General features: G+C 56.8%; 5 non-coding genes and 10 pseudogenes across 5 annotated transcripts; all 15 read right to left on the bottom strand.

Moving 5' to 3' along the window:
- Positions 1-1395: 1395 nt before the first annotated feature.
- Positions 1396-1514, bottom strand: LOC147328840 (5S ribosomal RNA; annotated as a pseudogene).
- A 659-nt stretch (positions 1515-2173) lies between these two features.
- On the bottom strand, positions 2174-2292 carry LOC147328839 (5S ribosomal RNA; annotated as a pseudogene).
- A 2148-nt stretch (positions 2293-4440) lies between these two features.
- Positions 4441-4559, bottom strand: LOC147328838 (5S ribosomal RNA; annotated as a pseudogene).
- A 1091-nt stretch (positions 4560-5650) lies between these two features.
- LOC147328837 (5S ribosomal RNA) lies at positions 5651-5769 on the bottom strand (annotated as a pseudogene).
- A 2147-nt stretch (positions 5770-7916) lies between these two features.
- LOC147328836 (5S ribosomal RNA) lies at positions 7917-8035 on the bottom strand (annotated as a pseudogene).
- Positions 8036-8656: 621 nt separating this feature from the next.
- LOC147328835 (5S ribosomal RNA) lies at positions 8657-8775 on the bottom strand. Its single transcript, XR_015129281.1, has one exon. It is a non-coding gene; the product is annotated as a 5S ribosomal RNA (ribosomal RNA).
- A 978-nt stretch (positions 8776-9753) lies between these two features.
- Positions 9754-9872, bottom strand: LOC147328834 (5S ribosomal RNA; annotated as a pseudogene).
- Positions 9873-12100: 2228 nt separating this feature from the next.
- LOC147328833 (5S ribosomal RNA) lies at positions 12101-12219 on the bottom strand (annotated as a pseudogene).
- Positions 12220-12878: 659 nt separating this feature from the next.
- LOC147328832 (5S ribosomal RNA) lies at positions 12879-12997 on the bottom strand. Its single transcript, XR_015129280.1, has one exon. It is a non-coding gene; the product is annotated as a 5S ribosomal RNA (ribosomal RNA).
- An 898-nt stretch (positions 12998-13895) lies between these two features.
- On the bottom strand, positions 13896-14014 carry LOC147328831 (5S ribosomal RNA). Its single transcript, XR_015129279.1, has one exon. It is a non-coding gene; the product is annotated as a 5S ribosomal RNA (ribosomal RNA).
- A 1457-nt stretch (positions 14015-15471) lies between these two features.
- LOC147328830 (5S ribosomal RNA) lies at positions 15472-15590 on the bottom strand. The gene has a single exon (XR_015129278.1). It is a non-coding gene; the product is annotated as a 5S ribosomal RNA (ribosomal RNA).
- Positions 15591-16330: 740 nt separating this feature from the next.
- Positions 16331-16449, bottom strand: LOC147328829 (5S ribosomal RNA). The gene has a single exon (XR_015129741.1). It is a non-coding gene; the product is annotated as a 5S ribosomal RNA (ribosomal RNA).
- Positions 16450-18103: 1654 nt separating this feature from the next.
- LOC147328828 (5S ribosomal RNA) lies at positions 18104-18222 on the bottom strand (annotated as a pseudogene).
- A 699-nt stretch (positions 18223-18921) lies between these two features.
- Positions 18922-19040, bottom strand: LOC147328827 (5S ribosomal RNA; annotated as a pseudogene).
- A 900-nt stretch (positions 19041-19940) lies between these two features.
- Positions 19941-20059, bottom strand: LOC147328826 (5S ribosomal RNA; annotated as a pseudogene).
- Between the last annotated feature and the right edge of the window lie 421 nt (positions 20060-20480).

Raw genomic sequence — 20480 nt, 5'->3', positions numbered from 1 at the left:
CCTCAGCCAGAGCCACAGGCCCTGATGTGGTGTAAGTCGCCTCAGCTAGCAGCACAGGGCCTGGTTTGGTGAAGATGGCCTCGGCCAGAAGCACAGGACCTGGTTTGATATGAGTGGCCTGAGCCAGCAGCCACAGGCCCTGGTGTGGTGTAAGTGGCCTCAGCCAGCAGCAACAGGCCCTGGTGTGGTGTAAGTCGCCTCAGCCAGAAGCCACAGGCACTGGTGTGGTGTAAGTGGCCTCAGCCAGCAGCAACAGGCCGTGGTGTGGTGTAAGTCGCCTCAGCAAGCAGCCACAGGCCCTGGTGTGGTGTAGGTGGTCTCAGCCAGCAGCCACAGTTCCTGGTGTGGTGTAAGTGGCCTCAGCCAGCAGCCACAGGCCCTGGTGTGGTGTAAGTGGCCTCAGCAAGAGCCACAGACCCTGGTGTGGTGTAATTGGCCTAAGCCAGAGCCACAGGCCCTGGTGTGGTGTAAGTGGCCTGAGCAAGAACCACAGGGCCTGGTTTGGTGAAGATGGCCTCGGCCAGAAGCGCAGGGCCTGGTGTGATGTGAGTGGCCTGAGCAAGAGCCACAGGCCCTGGTGTGGTGTAAGTGGCCTCAGCCAGCAGCCACAGGCCCTGGTGTGGTGTAAGTCGCCTCAGCCAGCAGCCACAGGCCCTGGTGTGGTGTAGGTGGCCTCAGCCAGCAGCCACAGGCCCTGGTGTGGTGTAAGTGGCCTCAGCCAGTGCCACAGGCCCTGGTGTGGTGTAAGTGGCCTGAGCAAGAGCCACAGACCATGGTGTGGTGTAATTGGCCTCAATAGCAACTAAGGCCCTGGTGTGGTGTAAGTGGCCTCAGCCAGCAGCCACAGGCCCTGGTGTGGTGTAGGTGGCCTCAGCCAGCAGCCACAGGCCCTGGTGTGGTGTAGGTGGCCTCAGCCAGCAGCCACAAGCCCTTGTGTGGTGTAAGTGGCCTCAGCCAGCAGCCACAGGCCCTGGTGTGGTGTAAGTGGCCTCAGCCAGTGCCACAGGCCCTGGTGTGGTGTAAGTGGCCTGAGCAAGAGCCACAGACCATGGTGTGGTGTAATTGGCCTCAATAGCAACTAAGGCCCTGGTGTGGTGTAAGTGGCCTCAGCCAGCAGCCACAGGCCCTGGTGTGGTGTAAGTGGCCTCAGCCAGCAGCCACAGGCCCTGGTGTGGTGTAAGTGGCCTCAGCCAGAGCCACAGGCCCTGATGTGGTGTAAGTGGCCCTAGCCGGTCACTCAGGCCCTGGTGTGGTGTAGGTGGCATCAGCTAGCAGCACAAGACATTGGAAAACAGCCAAAAGCAATGTCGTTAATGTGCCCTCATTAATGGGCAGCTGCTTTTGGTCTTTTAATACACCCCTTCTCTGGATCAAAAGTGGTTCAATGACATGAAAGGCTTACAGCACCAGGTATTCCCAGGGAGTCTCCCATCCAAGTACTAACCAAGCCCAGCCCTGGTCAGCTTCCGAGATCAGACGAGGTCGGGAGTGCTCAGGGTGGTATGGCCGTAAGCTGCTGGCCCCAGCACAATGTCTCAATTTATGGATTCAGGTGATTAGGTGGCAAGTACCTGAAGTTACGAAGACAATCCTATAACCCTACCTTCATGTTTGCATAATACCCTAACCCAAAGGCTCAGTTTAGCATTTATCCAACAGCACAGGCCCTGGATTGTTGAAGATGGCCTCAGGAACCAGCACAGGGCCTGGTGTGTTGTACATGGCCACAGCTAGCAGCACAGGGCCTGGTTTGGTGAAGATGGCCTCGGCCAGAAGCGCAGGGCCTGGTGTGATGTGAGTGGCCTGAGCAAGAGCCACAGGCCCTGGTGTGGTGTAAGTGGCCTGAGCAAGAGCCACAGGCCCTGGTGTGGTGTAAGTGGCCTCAATAGCAAATAAGGCCCTGGTGTGGTGTAAGTGGCCTCAGCCAGTGCCACAGGCCCTGGTGTGGTGTAAGTGGCCTGAGCAAGAGCCAAAGACCCTGGTGTGGTGTAATTGGCCTCAATAGCAACTAAGGCCCTGGTGTGGTGTAGGTGGCATCAGCTAGCAGCACAAGACATTGGAAAAGAGCCAAAAGCAATGTCGTTAATGTGCCCTCATTAATGGGGAGCTGCTTTTGGTCTTTTAATACACCCCTTCTCTGGATCAAAAGCGGTTCAATGACATGAAAATGAAAGCCTTACAGTACCAGGTATTCCCAGGCAGTCTCCCATCCAAGTACTAACCAAGCCCAGCCCTGCTTAGCTTCCGAGATCAGACGAGGTCGGGCGTGCTTAGGGTGGTATGGCCGTAAGCTGCTGGCCCCAGCACAATGTCTCAATTTATGGATTCAAGTGATTAGGTGGCAAGTACCTGAAGTTACGAAGACAATCCTATAACCATACCTGCATGTTTGCATAATACCCTAACCCAAAGGCTCAGTTTGGCATTTATCCAACAGCACAGGCCCTGGATTGTTGAAGATGGCCACAGCAAGCAGCACAGGGCCTGGTTTGGTGAAGATGGCCTCAGCCAGAAGCACAGGGCCTGGTGTGATATGAGTGGCCTGAGCAAGAGCCACAGGCCCTGGTGTGGTGTAAGTGGAATCAGCCAGCAGCCACAGGCCCTGGTGTGGTGTAAGTGGCCTGAGCCAGAGCCACAGGCCCTGGTGTGGTGTAACTGGCCTGAATAGCAAATAAGGCCCTGGTGTGGTGTAAGTGGCCTCAGCCAGAGCCACAGGCCCTGGTGTGGTGTAAGTGGCCTCAATAGCAACTAAGGCCCTGGTGTGGTGTAAGTGGCCTCAGCCAACAGCCACAGGCCCTGGTATGGTGTAAGTGGCCTCAGCCAGCAGCCACAGGCCCTGGTGTGGTGTAAGTGGCCAGAAGCGCAGGGCCTGGTGTGATGTGAGTGGCCTGAGCAAGAGCCACAGACCCTGGTGTGGTGTAATAGGCCTCAATAGCAACTAAGGCCCTGGTGTGGTGTATGTGGCCTCAGCCAGCAGCCACAGGCCCTGGTGTGGTGTAACTGGCCTCAGCCAGCAGCCACAGGCCCTGGTGTGGTGTAAGTGGCCTCAGCCAGAGCCACAGGCCCTGATGTGGTGTAAGTCGCCTCAGCTAGCAGCACAGGGCCTGGTTTGGTGAAGATGGCCTCGGCCAGAAGCACAGGACCTGGTTTGATATGAGTGGCCTGAGCCAGCAGCCACAGGCCCTGGTGTGGTGTAAGTGGCCTCAGCCAGCAGCAACAGGCCCTGGTGTGGTGTAAGTCGCCTCAGCCAGAAGCCACAGGCACTGGTGTGGTGTAAGTGGCCTCAGCCAGCAGCAACAGGCCGTGGTGTGGTGTAAGTCGCCTCAGCAAGCAGCCACAGGCCCTGGTGTGGTGTAGGTGGTCTCAGCCAGCAGCCACAGTTCCTGGTGTGGTGTAAGTGGCCTCAGCCAGCAGCCACAGGCCCTGGTGTGGTGTAAGTGGCCTCAGCAAGAGCCACAGACCCTGGTGTGGTGTAATTGGCCTAAGCCAGAGCCACAGGCCCTGGTGTGGTGTAAGTGGCCTGAGCAAGAACCACAGGGCCTGGTTTGGTGAAGATGGCCTCGGCCAGAAGCGCAGGGCCTGGTGTGATGTGAGTGGCCTGAGCAAGAGCCACAGGCCCTGGTGTGGTGTAAGTGGCCTCAGCCAGCAGCCACAGGCCCTGGTGTGGTGTAAGTGGCCTCAGCCAGCAGCCACAGGCCCTGGTGTGGTGTAGGTGGCCTCAGCCAGCAGCCACAGGCCCTGGTGTGGTGTAAGTGGCCTCAGCCAGTGCCACAGGCCCTGGTGTGGTGTAAGTGGCCTGAGCAAGAGCCACAGACCATGGTGTGGTGTAATTGGCCTCAATAGCAACTAAGGCCCTGGTGTGGTGTAAGTGGCCTCAGCCAGCAGCCACAGGCCCTGGTGTGGTGTAGGTGGCCTCAGCCAGCAGCCACAGGCCCTGGTGTGGTGTAGGTGGCCTCAGCCAGCAGCCACAAGCCCTTGTGTGGTGTAAGTGGCCTCAGCCAGCAGCCACAGGCCCTGGTGTGGTGTAAGTGGCCTCAGCCAGCAGCCACAGGCCCTGGTGTGGTGTAAGTGGCCTCAGCCAGTGCCACAGGCCCTGGTGTGGTGTAATTGGCCTCAATAGCAACTAAGGCCCTGGTGTGGTGTAAGTGGCCTCAGCCAGCAGCCACAGGCCCTGGTGTGGTGTAAGTGGCCTCAGCCAGCAGCCACAGGCCCTGGTGTGGTGTAAGTGGCCTCAGCCAGAGCCACAGGCCCTGATGTGGTGTAAGTGGCCCCAGCCGGTCACTCAGGCCCTGGTGTGGTGTAGGTGGCATCAGCTAGCAGCACAAGACATTGGAAAACAGCCAAAAGCAATGTCGTTAATGTGCCCTCATTAATGGGCAGCTGCTTTTGGTCTTTTAATACACCCCTTCTCTGGATCAAAAGTGGTTCAATGACATGAAAGGCTTACAGCACCAGGTATTCCCAGGCAGTCTCCCATCCAAGTACTAACCAAGCCCAGCCCTGGTCAGCTTCCGAGATCAGACGAGGTCGGGGGTGCTCAGGGTGGTATGGCCGTAAGCTGCTGGCCCCAGCACAATGTCTCAATTTATGGATTCAGGTGATTAGGTGGCAAGTACCTGAAGTTACGAAGACAATCCTATAACCCTACCTTCATGTTTGCATAATATCCTAACCCAAAGGCTCAGTTTAGCATTTATCCAACAGCACAGGCCCTGGATTGTTGAAGATGGCCTCAGGAACCAGCACAGGGCCTGGTGTGTTGTACATGGCCACAGCTAGCAGCACAGGGCCTGGTTTGGTGAAGATGGCCTCGGCCAGAAGCGCAGGGCCTGGTGTGATGTGAGTGGCCTGAGCAAGAGCCACAGGCCCTGGTGTGGTGTAAGTGGCCTGAGCAAGAGCCACAGGCCCTGGTGTGGTGTAAGTGGCCTCAATAGCAAATAAGGCCCTGGTGTGGTGTAAGTGGCCTCAGCCAGTGCCACAGGCCCTGGTGTGGTGTAAGTGGCCTGAGCAAGAGCCAAAGACCCTGGTGTGGTGTAATTGGCCTCAATAGCAACTAAGGCCCTGGTGTGGTGTAGGTGGCATCAGCTAGCAGCCACAGGCTCTGGTGTGGTGTAAGTGGCCTCAGCCAGCAGCCACAGGCCCTGGTGTGGTGTAAGTGGCCTCAGCCAGCAGCCACAGGCCCTGGTGTGGTGTAGGTGGCCTCAGCCAGCAGCCACAGGCCCTGGTGTGGTGTAAGTGGCCTCAATAGCAACTAAGGCCCTGGTGTGGTCTAAGCGGCCTGAGCCAGTGCCACAGGCCCTGGTGTGGTGTAAGTGGCCTGAGCAAGAGCCACAGACCCTGGTGTGGTGTAAATGGCCTCAATAGCAACTAAGGCCCTGGTGTGGTGTATGTGGCCTCAGCCAGCAGCCACAGGCCCTGTTGTGGTGTAACTGGCCTCAGCCAGAGCAACAGGCCCTGATGTGGTGTAAGTGGCCCCAGCCGGTCACTCAGGCCCTGGTGTGGTGTAGGTGGCATCAGCTAGCAGCACAAGACATTGGAAAAGAGCCAAAAGCAATGTCGTTAATGTGCCCTCATTAATGGGGAGCTGCTTTTGGTCTTTTAATACACCCCTTCTCTGGATCAAAAGCGGTTCAATGACATGAAAATGAAAGCCTTACAGCACCAGGTATTCCCAGGCAGTCTCCCATCCAAGTACTATCCAAGCCCAGCCCTGCTTAGCTTCCGAGATCAGACGAGGTCGGGCGTGCTTAGGGTGGTATGGCCGTAAGCTGCTGGCCCCAGCACAATGTCTCAATTTATGGATTCAAGTGATTAGGTGGCAAGTACCTGAAGTTACGAAGACAATCCTATAACCATACCTGCATGTTTGCATAATACCCTAACCCAAAGGCTCAGTTTGGCATTTATCCAACAGCACAGGCCCTGGATTGTTGAAGATGGCCACAGCAAGCAGCACAGGGCCTGGTTTGGTGAAGATGGCCTCAGCCAGAAGCACAGGGCCTGGTGTGATATGAGTGGCCTGAGCAAGAGCCACAGGCCCTGGTGTGGTGTAAGTGGAATCAGCCAGCAGCCACAGGCCCTGGTGTGGTGTAAGTGGCCTGAGCCAGAGCCACAGGCCCTGGTGTGGTGTAACTGGCCTGAATAGCAAATAAGGCCCTGGTGTGGTGTAAGTGGCCTCAGCCAGAGCCACAGGCCCTGGTGTGGTGTAAGTGGCCTCAATAGCAACTAAGGCCCTGGTGTGGTGTAAGTGGCCTCAGCCAACAGCCACAGGCCCTGGTATGGTGTAAGTGGCCTCAGCCAGCAGCCACAGGCCCTGGTGTGGTGTAAGTGGCCAGAAGCGCAGGGCCTGGTGTGATGTGAGTGGCCTGAGCAAGAGCCACAGACCCTGGTGTGGTGTAATAGGCCTCAATAGCAACTAAGGCCCTGGTGTGGTGTATGTGGCCTCAGCCAGCAGCCACAGGCCCTGGTGTGGTGTAACTGGCCTCAGCCAGCAGCCACAGGCCCTGGTGTGGTGTAAGTGGCCTCAGCCAGAGCCACAGGCCCTGATGTGGTGTAAGTCGCCTCAGCTAGCAGCACAGGGCCTGGTTTGGTGAAGATGGCCTCGGCCAGAAGCACAGGACCTGGTTTGATATGAGTGGCCTGAGCCAGCAGCCACAGGCCCTGGTGTGGTGTAAGTGGCCTCAGCCAGCAGCAACAGGCCCTGGTGTGGTGTAAGTCGCCTCAGCCAGAAGCCACAGGCACTGGTGTGGTGTAAGTGGCCTCAGCCAGCAGCAACAGGCCGTGGTGTGGTGTAAGTCGCCTCAGCAAGCAGCCACAGGCCCTGGTGTGGTGTAGGTGGTCTCAGCCAGCAGCCACAGTTCCTGGTGTGGTGTAAGTGGCCTCAGCCAGCAGCCACAGGCCCTGGTGTGGTGTAAGTGGCCTCAGCAAGAGCCACAGACCCTGGTGTGGTGTAATTGGCCTAAGCCAGAGCCACAGGCCCTGGTGTGGTGTAAGTGGCCTGAGCAAGAACCACAGGGCCTGGTTTGGTGAAGATGGCCTCGGCCAGAAGCGCAGGGCCTGGTGTGATGTGAGTGGCCTGAGCAAGAGCCACAGGCCCTGGTGTGGTGTAAGTGGCCTCAGCCAGCAGCCACAGGCCCTGGTGTGGTGTAAGTCGCCTCAGCCAGCAGCCACAGGCCCTGGTGTGGTGTAGGTGGCCTCAGCCAGCAGCCACAGGCCCTGGTGTGGTGTAAGTGGCCTCAGCCAGTGCCACAGGCCCTGGTGTGGTGTAAGTGGCCTGAGCAAGAGCCACAGACCATGGTGTGGTGTAATTGGCCTCAATAGCAACTAAGGCCCTGGTGTGGTGTAAGTGGCCTCAGCCAGCAGCCACAGGCCCTGGTGTGGTGTAGGTGGCCTCAGCCAGCAGCCACAGGCCCTGGTGTGGTGTAGGTGGCCTCAGCCAGCAGCCACAAGCCCTTGTGTGGTGTAAGTGGCCTCAGCCAGCAGCCACAGGCCCTGGTGTGGTGTAAGTGGCCTCAGCCAGTGCCACAGGCCCTGGTGTGGTGTAAGTGGCCTGAGCAAGAGCCACAGACCATGGTGTGGTGTAATTGGCCTCAATAGCAACTAAGGCCCTGGTGTGGTGTAAGTGGCCTCAGCCAGCAGCCACAGGCCCTGGTGTGGTGTAAGTGGCCTCAGCCAGCAGCCACAGGCCCTGGTGTGGTGTAAGTGGCCTCAGCCAGAGCCACAGGCCCTGATGTGGTGTAAGTGGCCCCAGCCGGTCACTCAGGCCCTGGTGTGGTGTAGGTGGCATCAGCTAGCAGCACAAGACATTGGAAAACAGCCAAAAGCAATGTCGTTAATGTGCCCTCATTAATGGGCAGCTGCTTTTGGTCTTTTAATACACCCCTTCTCTGGATCAAAAGTGGTTCAATGACATGAAAGGCTTACAGCACCAGGTATTCCCAGGGAGTCTCCCATCCAAGTACTAACCAAGCCCAGCCCTGGTCAGCTTCCGAGATCAGACGAGGTCGGGAGTGCTCAGGGTGGTATGGCCGTAAGCTGCTGGCCCCAGCACAATGTCTCAATTTATGGATTCAGGTGATTAGGTGGCAAGTACCTGAAGTTACGAAGACAATCCTATAACCCTACCTTCATGTTTGCATAATACCCTAACCCAAAGGCTCAGTTTAGCATTTATCCAACAGCACAGGCCCTGGATTGTTGAAGATGGCCTCAGGAACCAGCACAGGGCCTGGTGTGTTGTACATGGCCACAGCTAGCAGCACAGGGCCTGGTTTGGTGAAGATGGCCTCGGCCAGAAGCGCAGGGCCTGGTGTGATGTGAGTGGCCTGAGCAAGAGCCACAGGCCCTGGTGTGGTGTAAGTGGCCTGAGCAAGAGCCACAGGCCCTGGTGTGGTGTAAGTGGCCTCAATAGCAAATAAGGCCCTGGTGTGGTGTAAGTGGCCTCAGCCAGTGCCACAGGCCCTGGTGTGGTGTAAGTGGCCTGAGCAAGAGCCAAAGTCCCTGGTGTGGTGTAGGTGGCATCAGCTAGCAGCACAAGACATTGGAAAACAGCCAAAAGCAATGTCGTTAATGTACCCTCATTAATGGGCAGCTGCTTTTGGTCTTTTAATACACCCCTTCTCTGGATCAAAAGCGGTTCAATGACATGAAAATGAAAGGCTTACAGCACCAGGTATTCCCAGGCAGTCTCCCATCCAAGTACTAACCAAGCCCAGCCCTGCTTAGCTTCCGAGATCAGACGAGGTCGGGCGTGCTCAGGGTGGTATGGCCGTAAGCTGCTGGCTCCAGCACAATGTCTCAATTTATGGATTCAAGTGATTAGGTGGCAAGTACCTGAAGTTACGAAGATAATCCTATAACCATACCTGCATGTTTGCATAATACCCTAACCCAAAGGCTCAGTTTGGCATTTACCCAACAGCACAGGCCCTGGATTGTTGAAGATGGCCTCAGGAACCAGCACAGGGCCTGGTGTGTTGTACATGGCCACAGCAAGCAGCACAGGGCCTGGTTTGGTGAAGATGGCCTCGGCCAGAAGCACAGGGCCTGGTGTGATATGAGTGGCCTGAGCAAGAGCCACAGGCCCTGGTGTGTTGTAAGTGGCCTCAGCCAGCAGCCACAGGCCCTGGTGTGGTGTAGGTGGCCTCAGCCAGCAGCCACAGGCCCTTGTGTGGTGTAAGTGGCCTCAGCCAGCAGCCACAGGCTCTGGTGTGGTGTAAGTGGCCTCAGCCAGCAGCCACAGGCCCTGGTGTGGTGTAAGTGGCCTCAGCCAGCAGCCACAGGCCCTGGTGTGGTGTAGGTGGCCTCAGCCAGCAGCCACAGGCCCTGGTGTGGTGTAAGTGGCCTCAATAGCAACTAAGGCCCTGGTGTGGTCTAAGCGGCCTGAGCCAGTGCCACAGACCCTGGTGTGGTGTAAGTGGCCTGAGCAAGAGCCACAGACCCTGGTGTGGTGTAAATGGCCTCAATAGCAACTAAGGCCCTGGTGTGGTGTATGTGGCCTCAGCCAGCAGCCACAGGCCCTGTTGTGGTGTAACTGGCCTCAGCCAGAGCAACAGGCCCTGATGTGGTGTAAGTGGCCCCAGCCGGTCACTCAGGCCCTGGTGTGGTGTAGGTGGCATCAGCTAGCAGCACAAGACATTGGAAAAGAGCCAAAAGCAATGTCGTTAATGTGCCCTCATTAATGGGGAGCTGCTTTTGGTCTTTTAATACACCCCTTCTCTGGATCAAAAGCGGTTCAATGACATGAAAATGAAAGCCTTACAGCACCAGGTATTCCCAGGCAGTCTCCCATCCAAGTACTAACCAAGCCCAGCCCTGCTTAGCTTCCGAGATCAGACGAGGTCGGGCGTGCTTAGGGTGGTATGGCCGTAAGCTGCTGGCCCCAGCACAATGTCTCAATTTATGGATTCAAGTGATTAGGTGGCAAGTACCTGAAGTTACGAAGACAATCCTATAACCATACCTGCATGTTTGCATAATACCCTAACCCAAAGGCTCAGTTTGGCATTTATCCAACAGCACAGGCCCTGGATTGTTGAAGATGGCCACAGCAAGCAGCACAGGGCCTGGTTTGGTGAAGATGGCCTCAGCCAGAAGCACAGGGCCTGGTGTGATATGAGTGGCCTGAGCAAGAGCCACAGGCCCTGGTGTGGTGTAAGTGGAATCAGCCAGCAGCCACAGGCCCTGGTGTGGTGTAAGTGGCCTGAGCCAGAGCCACAGGCCCTGGTGTGGTGTAACTGGCCTGAATAGCAAATAAGGCCCTGGTGTGGTGTAAGTGGCCTCAGCCAGAGCCACAGGCCCTGGTGTGGTGTAAGTGGCCTCAATAGCAACTAAGGCCCTGGTGTGGTGTAAGTGGCCTCAGCCAACAGCCACAGGCCCTGGTATGGTGTAAGTGGCCTCAGCCAGCAGCCACAGGCCCTGGTGTGGTGTAAGTGGCCAGAAGCGCAGGGCCTGGTGTGATGTGAGTGGCCTGAGCAAGAGCCACAGACCCTGGTGTGGTGTAATAGGCCTCAATAGCAACTAAGGCCCTGGTGTGGTGTATGTGGCCTCAGCCAGCAGCCACAGGCCCTGGTGTGGTGTAACTGGCCTCAGCCAGCAGCCACAGGCCCTGGTGTGGTGTAAGTGGCCTCAGCCAGAGCCACAGGCCCTGATGTGGTGTAAGTCGCCTCAGCTAGCAGCACAGGGCCTGGTTTGGTGAAGATGGCCTCGGCCAGAAGCACAGGACCTGGTTTGATATGAGTGGCCTGAGCCAGCAGCCACAGGCCCTGGTGTGGTGTAAGTGGCCTCAGCCAGCAGCAACAGGCCCTGGTGTGGTGTAAGTCGCCTCAGCCAGAAGCCACAGGCACTGGTGTGGTGTAAGTGGCCTCAGCCAGCAGCAACAGGCCGTGGTGTGGTGTAAGTCGCCTCAGCAAGCAGCCACAGGCCCTGGTGTGGTGTAGGTGGTCTCAGCCAGCAGCCACAGTTCCTGGTGTGGTGTAAGTGGCCTCAGCCAGCAGCCACAGGCCCTGGTGTGGTGTAAGTGGCCTCAGCAAGAGCCACAGACCCTGGTGTGGTGTAATTGGCCTAAGCCAGAGCCACAGGCCCTGGTGTGGTGTAAGTGGCCTGAGCAAGAACCACAGGGCCTGGTTTGGTGAAGATGGCCTCGGCCAGAAGCGCAGGGCCTGGTGTGATGTGAGTGGCCTGAGCAAGAGCCACAGGCCCTGGTGTGGTGTAAGTGGCCTCAGCCAGCAGCCACAGGCCCTGGTGTGGTGTAAGTCGCCTCAGCCAGAAGCCACAGGCACTGGTGTGGTGTAAGTGGCCTCAGCCAGCAGCAAAAGGGCCCTGGTGTGGTGTAAGTCGCCTCAGCCAGCAGCCACAGGCCCTGGTGTGGTGTAGGTGGCCTCAGCCAGCAGCCACAGGCCCTGGTGTGGTGTAAGTGGCCTCAGCCAGTGCCACAGGCCCTGGTGTGGTGTAAGTGGCCTGAGCAAGAGCCACAGACCATGGTGTGGTGTAATTGGCCTCAATAGCAACTAAGGCCCTGGTGTGGTGTAAGTGGCCTCAGCCAGCAGCCACAGGCCCTGGTGTGGTGTAGGTGGCCTCAGCCAGCAGCCACAGGCCCTGGTGTGGTGTAGGTGGCCTCAGCCAGCAGCCACAAGCCCTTGTGTGGTGTAAGTGGCCTCAGCCAGCAGCCACAGGCCCTGGTGTGGTGTAAGTGGCCTCAGCCAGTGCCACAGGCCCTGGTGTGGTGTAAGTGGCCTGAGCAAGAGCCACAGACCATGGTGTGGTGTAATTGGCCTCAATAGCAACTAAGGCCCTGGTGTGGTGTAAGTGGCCTCAGCCAGCAGCCACAGGCCCTGGTGTGGTGTAAGTGGCCTCAGCCAGCAGCCACAGGCCCTGGTGTGGTGTAAGTGGCCTCAGCCAGAGCCACAGGCCCTGATGTGGTGTAAGTGGCCCCAGCCGGTCACTCAGGCCCTGGTGTGGTGTAGGTGGCATCAGCTAGCAGCACAAGACATTGGAAAACAGCCAAAAGCAATGTCGTTAATGTGCCCTCATTAATGGGCAGCTGCTTTTGGTCTTTTAATACACCCCTTCTCTGGATCAAAAGTGGTTCAATGACATGAAAGGCTTACAGCACCAGGTATTCCCAGGCAGTCTCCCATCCAAGTACTAACCAAGCCCAGCCCTGGTCAGCTTCCGAGATCAGACGAGGTCGGGCGTGCTCAGGGTGGTATGGCCGTAAGCTGCTGGCCCCAGCACAATGTCTCAATTTATGGATTCAGGTGATTAGGTGGCAAGTACCTGAAGTTACGAAGACAATCCTATAACCCTACCTTCATGTTTGCATAATACCCTAATCCAAAGGCTCAGTTTAGCATTTATCCAACAGCACAGGCCCTGGATTGTTGAAGATGGCCTCAGGAACCAGCACAGGGCCTGGTGTGTTGTACATGGCCACAGCTAGCAGCACAGGGCCTGGTTTGGTGAAGATGGCCTCGGCCAGAAGCGCAGGGCCTGGTGTGATGTGAGTGGCCTGAGCAAGAGCCACAGGCCCTGGTGTGGTGTAAGTGGCCTGAGCAAGAGCCACAGGCCCTGGTGTGGTGTAAGTGGCCTCAATAGCAAATAAGGCCCTGGTGTGGTGTAAGTGGCCTCAGCCAGTGCCACAGGCCCTGGTGTGGTGTAAGTGGCCTGAGCAAGAGCCAAAGACCCTGGTGTGGTGTAATTGGCCTCAATAGCAACTAAGGCCCTGGTGTGGTGTAGGTGGCATCAGCTAGCAGCACAAGACATTGGAAAACAGCCAAAAGCAATGTCGTTAATGTACCCTCATTAATGGGCAGCTGCTTTTGGTCTTTTAATACACCCCTTCTCTGGATCAAAAGCGGTTCAATGACATGAAAATGAAAGGCTTACAGCACCAGGTATTCCCAGGCAGTCTCCCATCCAAGTACTAACCAAGCCCAGCCCTGCTTAGCTTCCGAGATCAGACGAGGTCGGGCGTGCTCAGGGTGGTATGGCCGTAAGCTGCTGGCTCCAGCACAATGTCTCAATTTATGGATTCAAGTGATTAGGTGGCAAGTACCTGAAGTTACGAAGATAATCCTATAACCATACCTGCATGTTTGCATAATACCCTAACCCAAAGGCTCAGTTTGGCATTTACCCAACAGCACAGGCCCTGGATTGTTGAAGATGGCCTCAGGAACCAGCACAGGGCCTGGTGTGTTGTACATGGCCACAGCAAGCAGCACAGGGCCTGGTTTGGTGAAGATGGCCTCGGCCAGAAGCACAGGGCCTGGTGTGATATGAGTGGCCTGAGCAAGAGCCACAGGCCCTGGTGTGTTGTAAGTGGCCTCAGCCAGCAGCCACAGGCCCTGGTGTGGTGTAGGTGGCCTCAGCCAGCAGCCACAGACCCTTGTGTGGTGTAAGTGGCCTCAGCCAGCAGCCACAGGCCCTGGTGTGGTGTAAGTGGCCTCAGCCAGTGCCACAGGCCCTGGTGTGGTGTAATTGGCCTCAATAGCAACTAAGGCCCTGGTGTGGTGTAAGTGGCCTGAGCAAGAGCCACATACCCTGGTGTGGTGTAATTGGCCTCAATAGCAACTAAGGCCCTGGTGTGGTGTAGGTGGCCTCAGCCAGCAGCCACAGGCCCTGGTGTGGTGTAAGTGGCCTCAGCCAGCAGCCACAGGCCCTGGTGTGGTGTAAGTGGCCTCAGCCAGAGCAACAGGCCCTGATGTGGTGTAAGTGGCCCCAGCCGGTCACTCAGGCCCTGGTGTGGTGTAGGTGGCATCAGCTAGCAGCACAAGACATTGGAAAACAGCCAAAAGCAATGTCGTTAATGTGCCCTCATTAATGGGGAGCTGCTTCTGGTCTTTTAATACACCCCTTCTCTGGATCAAAAGCGGTTCAATGACATGAAAATGAAAGGCTTACAGCACCAGGTATTCCCAGGCAGTCTCCCATCCAAGTACTAACCAAGCCCAGCCCTGCTTAGCTTCCGAGATCAGACGAGGTCGGGCGTGCTCAGGGTGGTATGGCCGTAAGCTGCTGGCCCCAGCACAATGTCTCAATTTATGGATTCAAGTGATTAGGTGGCAAGTACCTGAAGTTACGAAGACAATCCTATAACCATACCTGCATGTTTGCATAATACCCTAACCAAAAGGCTCAGTTTGGCATTTATCCAACAGCACAGGCCCTGGATTGTTGAAGATGGCCTCAAGAACCAGCACAGGACCTGGTGTGTTTTACATGGCCACAGCAAGCAGCACAGGGCCTGGTTTGGTGAAGATGGCCTCAGCAAGCAGCCACAGGCCCTGGTTTGGTGTAAGTGGCCTCAGCTAGCAGCACAGGCCCTGGTGTGATGTGAGTGGCCTGAGCAAGAGCCACAGGCCTTGGTGTGGTGTAAGTGGCCTCAGCCAGCAGCCACAGGCCCTGGTGTGGTGTAAGTCGCCTCAGCCAGAAGCCACAGGCCCTGGTGTGGTGTAGGTGGCCTCAGCCAGCAGCAAAAGGGCCCTGGTGTGGTGTAAGTCGCCTCAGCCAGCAGCCACAGGCCCTGGTGTGGTGTAGGTGGCCTCAGCCAGCAGCCACAGGCCCTGGTGTGGTGTAAGTGGCCTCAGCCAGCAGCCACAGGCCCTGGTGTGGTGTAAGTGGCCTCAGCCAGCAGCCACAGGCCCTGGTGTGGTGTAAGTCGCCTCAGACAGAAGCCACAGGCACTGGTGTGGTGTAAGTGGCCTCAGCCAGCAGCAAAAGGGCCCTGGTGTGGTGTAAGTCGCCTCAGCCAGCAGCCACAGGCCCTGGTGTGGTGTAGGTGGCCTCAGCCACCAGCCACAGGCCCTGGTGTGGTGTAAGTGGCCTCAGCCAGCAGCCACAGGCCCTGGTGTGGTGTAAGTGGCCTCAGCCAGCAGCCACAGGCCCTGGTGTGGTGTAAGTGGCCTCAGCCAGTGCCACAGGCCCTGGTGTGGTGTAAGTGGCCTGAGCAAGAGCCACAGGCCCTGGTGTGGTGTAAGTGGCCTGAGCAAGAGCCACAGACCCTGGTGTGGTGTAATTGGCCTCAATAGCAACTAATGCCCTGGTGTGGTGTAGGTGGCCTAAGCCAGCAGCCACAGGCCCTGGTGTGGTGTAAGTGGCCTGAGCAAGAGCCACAGGCCCTGGTGTGGTGTAAGTGGCCTGAGCAAGAGCCACAGACCCTGGTGTGGTGTAATTGGCCTCAATAGCAACTAATGCCCTGGTGTGGTGTAGGTGGCCTCAGCCAGCAGCCACAGGCCCTGGTGTGGTGAAAGTGGCCTCAGCCAGAGCCACAGGCCCTGATGTGGTGTAAGTGGCCCCAGCCGGTCACTCAGGCCCTTGTGTGGTGTAGGTTGCATCAGCTAGCAGCACAAGACATTGGAAAAGAGCCAAAAGCAGTGTCGTTAATGTGCCCTCATTAATGGGCAGCTGCTTTTGGTCTTTTAATACACCCCTTCTCTGGATCAAAAGCGGTTCAATGACATGAAAATCAAAGGCTTACAGCACCAGGTATTCCCAGGCAGTCTCCCATCCAAGTACTAACCAAGCCCAGCCCTGCTTAGCTTCCGAGATCAGACGAGGTCGGGCGTGCTCAGGGTGGTATGGCCGTAAGCTGTTGGCCTCAGCACAATGTCTCAATTTATGGATTCAAGTGATTAGGTGGCAAGTACCTGAAGTTACGAAGACAATGCTATGACCATACCTGCATGTTTGCATAATACCCTAACCCAAAGGCTCAGTTTGGCATTTATCCAACAGCACAGGCCCTGGATTGTTGAAGATGGCCTCAGGAACCAGCACAGGGCCTGGTGTGTTGTACATGGCCACAGCAAGGAGCACAGGGCCTGGTTTGGTGAAGATGGCCTCGGCCAGAAGCGCAGGGCCTGGTGTGATGTGAGTGGCCTGAGCAAGAGCCACAGGCCTTGGTGTGGTGTAAGTGGCCTCAGCCAGCAGCCACAGGCCCTGGTGTGGTGTAGGTGGCCTCAGCCAGCAGCCACAGGCCCTTGTGTGGTGTAATTGGCCTCAATAGCAACTAAGGCCCTGGTGTGGTGTAAGTGGCCTCAGCCAGTGCCACAGGCCCTGGTGTGGTGTAAGTGGCCTGAGCAAGAGCCACAGACCCTGGTGTGGTGTAATTGGCCTCAATAGCAACTAAGGCCCTGGTGTGGTGTAGGTGGCCTCAGCCAGCAGCCACAGGCCCTGGTGTGGTGTAGGTGGCATCAGCTAGCAGCACAAGACATTGGAAAACAGCCAAAAGCAATGTCGTTAATGTGCCCTCATTAATGGGCAGCTGCTTTTGGTCTTTTAATACACCCCTTCTCTGGATCAAAAGCGGTTCAATGACATGAAAATCAAAGGCTTACAGCACCAGGTATTCCAAGGCAGTCTCCCATCCAAGTACTAACCAAGCCCAGCCCTGCTTAGCTTCCGAGATCAGACGAGGTCGGGCGTGCTCAGGGTGGTATGGCCGTAAGCTGCTGGCTCCAGCACAATGTCTCAATTTATGGATTCAAGTGATTAGGTGGCAAGTACCTGAAGTTACGAAGACAATCCTATAACCATACCTGCATGTTTGCATAATACCCTAACCAAAAGGCTCAGTTTGGCATTTATCCAACAGCACAGGCCCTGGATTGTTGAAGATGGCCTCAAGAACCAGCACAGGACCTGGTGTGTTTTACATGGCCACAGCAAGCAGCACAGGGCCTGGTTTGGTGAAGATGGCCTCGGCCAGAAGCGCAGGGCCTGGTGTGATGTGAGTGGCCTGAGCAAGAGCCACAGGTCTTGGTGTGGTGTAAGTGGCGTCAGCCAGCAGCCACAGGCCCTGGTGTGGTGTAAGTCGCCTCAGCCAGAAGCCACAGGCACTGGTGTGGTGTAAGTGGCCTCAGCCAGCAGCAAAAGGGCCCTGGTGTGGTGTAAGTCGCCTCAGCCAGCAGCCACAGGCCCTGGTGTGGTGTAGGTGGCCTCAGCCAGCAGCCACAGGCCCTGGTGTGGTGTAAGTGGCCTCAGCCAGCAGCCACAGGCCCTGGTGTGGTGTAAGTGGCCTGAGCAATAGCCACAGGCCCTGGTGTGGTGTAAGTGGCCTGAGCAAGAGCCACAGACCCTGGTGTGGTGTAATTGGCCTCAATAGCAACTAATGCCCTGGTGTGGTGTAGGTGGCCTCAGCCAGCAGCCACAGGCCCTGGTGTGGTATAAGTGGCCTAAGCCAGCAGCCACAGGCCCTGGTGTGGTGTAAGTGGCCTCAGCCAGCAGCCACAGGCCCTGGTGTGGTGTAAGTCGCCTCAGCCAGAAGCCACAGGCACTGGTGTGGTGTAAGTGGCCTCAGCCAGCAGCAAAAGGGCCCTGGTGTGGTGTAAGTCGCCTCAGCCAGCAGCCACAGGCCCTGGTGTGGTGTAGATGGCCTCAGCCAGCAGCCACAGGCCCTGGTGTGGTGTAAGTGGCCTCAGCCAGCAGCCACAGGCCCTGGTGTGGTCTAAGTGGCCTCAGTCAGAAGCACAGGCCCTGGTGTGATATGAGTGGCCTGAGCAAGAGCCACAGGCCCTGGTGTGGTGTAAGTGGCCTGAGCAAGAGCCACAGGCCCTGGCGTGGTGTAAGTGGCCTGAGCAAGAGCCACAGGCCCTGGTGTGGTGTAAGTGGCCTCAGCCAGCAGCCACAAGCCCTGGTGTGGTGTAAGTGGCCTCAGCCAGCAGCCACAGGCCCTGGTGTGGTGTAAGTGGCCTCAGCCAGTGCCACAGGCCCTGGTGTGATGTAAGTGGCCTGAGCAAGAGCCACAGACCATGGTGTGGTGTAATTGGCCTCAATAGCAACTAAGGCCCTGGTGTGGTGTAAGTGGCCTCAGCCAGCAGCCACAGGCCCTGGTGTGGTGTAAGTGGCCTCAGCCAGCAGCCACAGGCCCTGGTGTGGTGTAAGTGGCCTCAGCCAGAGCCACAGGCCCTGATGTGGTGTAAGTGGCCCCAGCCGGTCACTCAGGCCCTGGTGTGGTGTAGGTGGCACCAGCTAGCAGCACAAGACATTGGAAAACAGCCAAAAGCAATGTCGTTAATGTGCCCTCATTAATGGGCAGCTGCTTTTGGTCTTTTAATACACCCCTTCTCTGGATCAAAAGCGGTTCAATGACATGAAAATGAAAGGCTTACAGCACCAGGTATTCCCAGGCAGTCTCCCATCCAAGTACTAACCAAGCCCAGCCCTGCTCAGCTTCCGAGATCAGACGAGGTCGGGCGTGCTCAGGGTGGTATGGCCGTAAGGTGCTGGCCCCAGCACAATGTCTCAATTTATGGATTCAGGTGATTAGGTGGCAAGTACCTGAAGTTACGAAGACAATCCTATAACCCTACCTTCATGTTTGCATAATACCCTAACCCAAAGGCTCAGTTTAGCATTTATCCAACAGCACAGGCCCTGGATTGTTGAAGATGGCCTCAGGAACCAGCACAGGGCCTGGTGTGTTGTACATGGCCACAGCTAGCAGCACAGGGCCTGGTTTGGTGAAGATGGCCTCGGCCAGAAGCGCAGGTCCTGGTGTGATATGAGTGGCCTGAGCAAGAGCCACAGGCCCTGGTGTGGTGTAAGTGGCCTGAGCAAGAGCCACAGGCCCTGGTGTGGTGTAAGTGGCCTCAATAGCAAATAAGTCCCTGGTGTGGTGTAAGTGGCCTCAGCCAGCAGCCACAGGCCCTGGTGTGGTGTAAGTGGCCTCAGCCAGTGCCACAGGCCCTGGTGTGGTGTAAGTGGCCTGAGCAAGAGCCAAAGACCCTGGTGTGGTGTAATTGGCCTCAATAGCAACTAAGGCCCTGGTGTGGTGTAGGTGGCATCAGCTAGCAGCACAAGACATTGGAAAACAGCCAAAAGCAATGTCGTTAATGTGCCCTCATTAATGGGCAGCTGCTTTTGGTCTTTTAATACACCCCTTCTCTGGATCAAAAGCGGTTCAATGACATGAAAATGAAAGGCTTACAGAACCAGGTATTCCCAGGCAGTCTCCCATCCAAGTACTAACCAAGCCCAGCCCTGCTTAGCTTCCGAGATCAGACGAGGTCGGGCGTGCTCAGGGTGGTATGGCCGTAAGCTGCTGGCCCCAGCACAATGTCTCAATTTATGGATTCAAGTGATTAGGTGGCAAGTACCTGAAGTTACGAAGACAATCCTATAACCATAACTGCATGTTTGCATAATACCCTAACCCAAAGGCTCAGTTTGGCATTTATCCAACAGCACAGGCCCTGGATTGTTGAAGATGGCGTCAGGAACCAGCACAAGGCCTGGTGTGTTGTACATGGCCACAGCAAGCAGCACAGGGCCTGGTTTGGTGAAGATGGCCTCGGCCAGAAGCACAGGGCCTGGTGTGATATGAGTGGCCTGAGCAAGAGCCACAGACCCTGGTGTGTTGTAAGTGGCCTCAGCCAGCAGCCACAGGCCCTGGTGTGGTGTAGGTGGCCTCAGCCAGCAGCCACAGGCCCTGGTGTGTTGTAAGTGGCCTCAGCCAGCAGCCACAGGCCCTGGTGTGGTGTAGGTGGCCTCAGCCAGCAGCCACAGGCCCTTGTGTGGTGTAATTGGCCTCAATAGCAACTAAGGCCCTGGTGTGGTGTAGGTGGCCTCAGCCAGCAGCCACAGGCCCTGGTGTGGTGTAAGTGGCCTCAGCCAGTGCCACAGGCCCTGGTGTGGTGTAAGTGGCCTGAGCAAGAGCCACAGACCCTGGTGTGGTGTAATTGGCCTCAATAGCAACTAAGGCCCTGGTGTGGTGTAGGTGGCCTCAGCCAGCAGCCACAGGCCCTGGTGTGGTGTAAGTGGCATCAGCCAGCAGCCACAGGCCCTGGTGTGGTGTAAGTGGCATCAGCTAGCAGCACAAGACATTGGAAAACAGCCAAAAGCAATGTCGTTAATGTGCCCTCATTAATGGGCAGCTGCTTTTGGTCTTTTAATACACCCCTTCTCTGGATCAAAAGCGGTTCAATGACATGAAAATGAAAGGCTTACAGCACCAGGTATTCCCAGGCAGTCTCCCATCCAAGTACTAACCAAGCCCAGCCCTGCTTAGCTTCCGAGATCAGACTAGGTCGGGCGTGCTCAGGGTGGTATAGCCGTAAGCTGCTGGCCCCAGCACAATGTCTCAATTTATGGATTCAAGTGATTAGGTGGCAAGTACCTGAAGTTACGAAGACAATCCTATAACCATACCTGCATGTTTGCATAATACCCTAACCCAAAGGCTCAGTTTAGCATTTATCCAACAGCACAGGCCCTGGATTGTTGAAGATGGCCTCAGGAACCAGCACAGGGCCTGGTGTGTTGTACATGGCCACAGCTAGCAGCACAGGGCCTGGTTTGGTGAAGATGGCCTCGGCCAGAAGAGCAGGGCCTGGTGTGATGTGAGTGGCCTGAGCAAGAGCCACAGGCCCTGGTGTGGTGTAAGTGGCCTGAGCAAGAGCCACAGGCCCTGGTGTGGTGTAAGTCGCCTCAGCCAGCAGCCACAGGCCCTGGTGTGGTCTAAGCGGCCTGAGCCAGTGCCA

This window comes from Aulonocara sp. 'chitande type north' Nkhata Bay, linkage group LG5 (genome assembly GCF_057382095.1).
Source record: "Aulonocara sp. 'chitande type north' Nkhata Bay isolate Kocher_YH1m ecotype deep benthic linkage group LG5, A_spYH_male_GT1.1, whole genome shotgun sequence".
In the NCBI taxonomy this organism is placed as follows: domain Eukaryota; kingdom Metazoa; phylum Chordata; class Actinopteri; order Cichliformes; family Cichlidae; genus Aulonocara; species Aulonocara sp. 'chitande type north' Nkhata Bay.
This window is presented reverse-complemented; position numbering and strand designations above follow the sequence as displayed.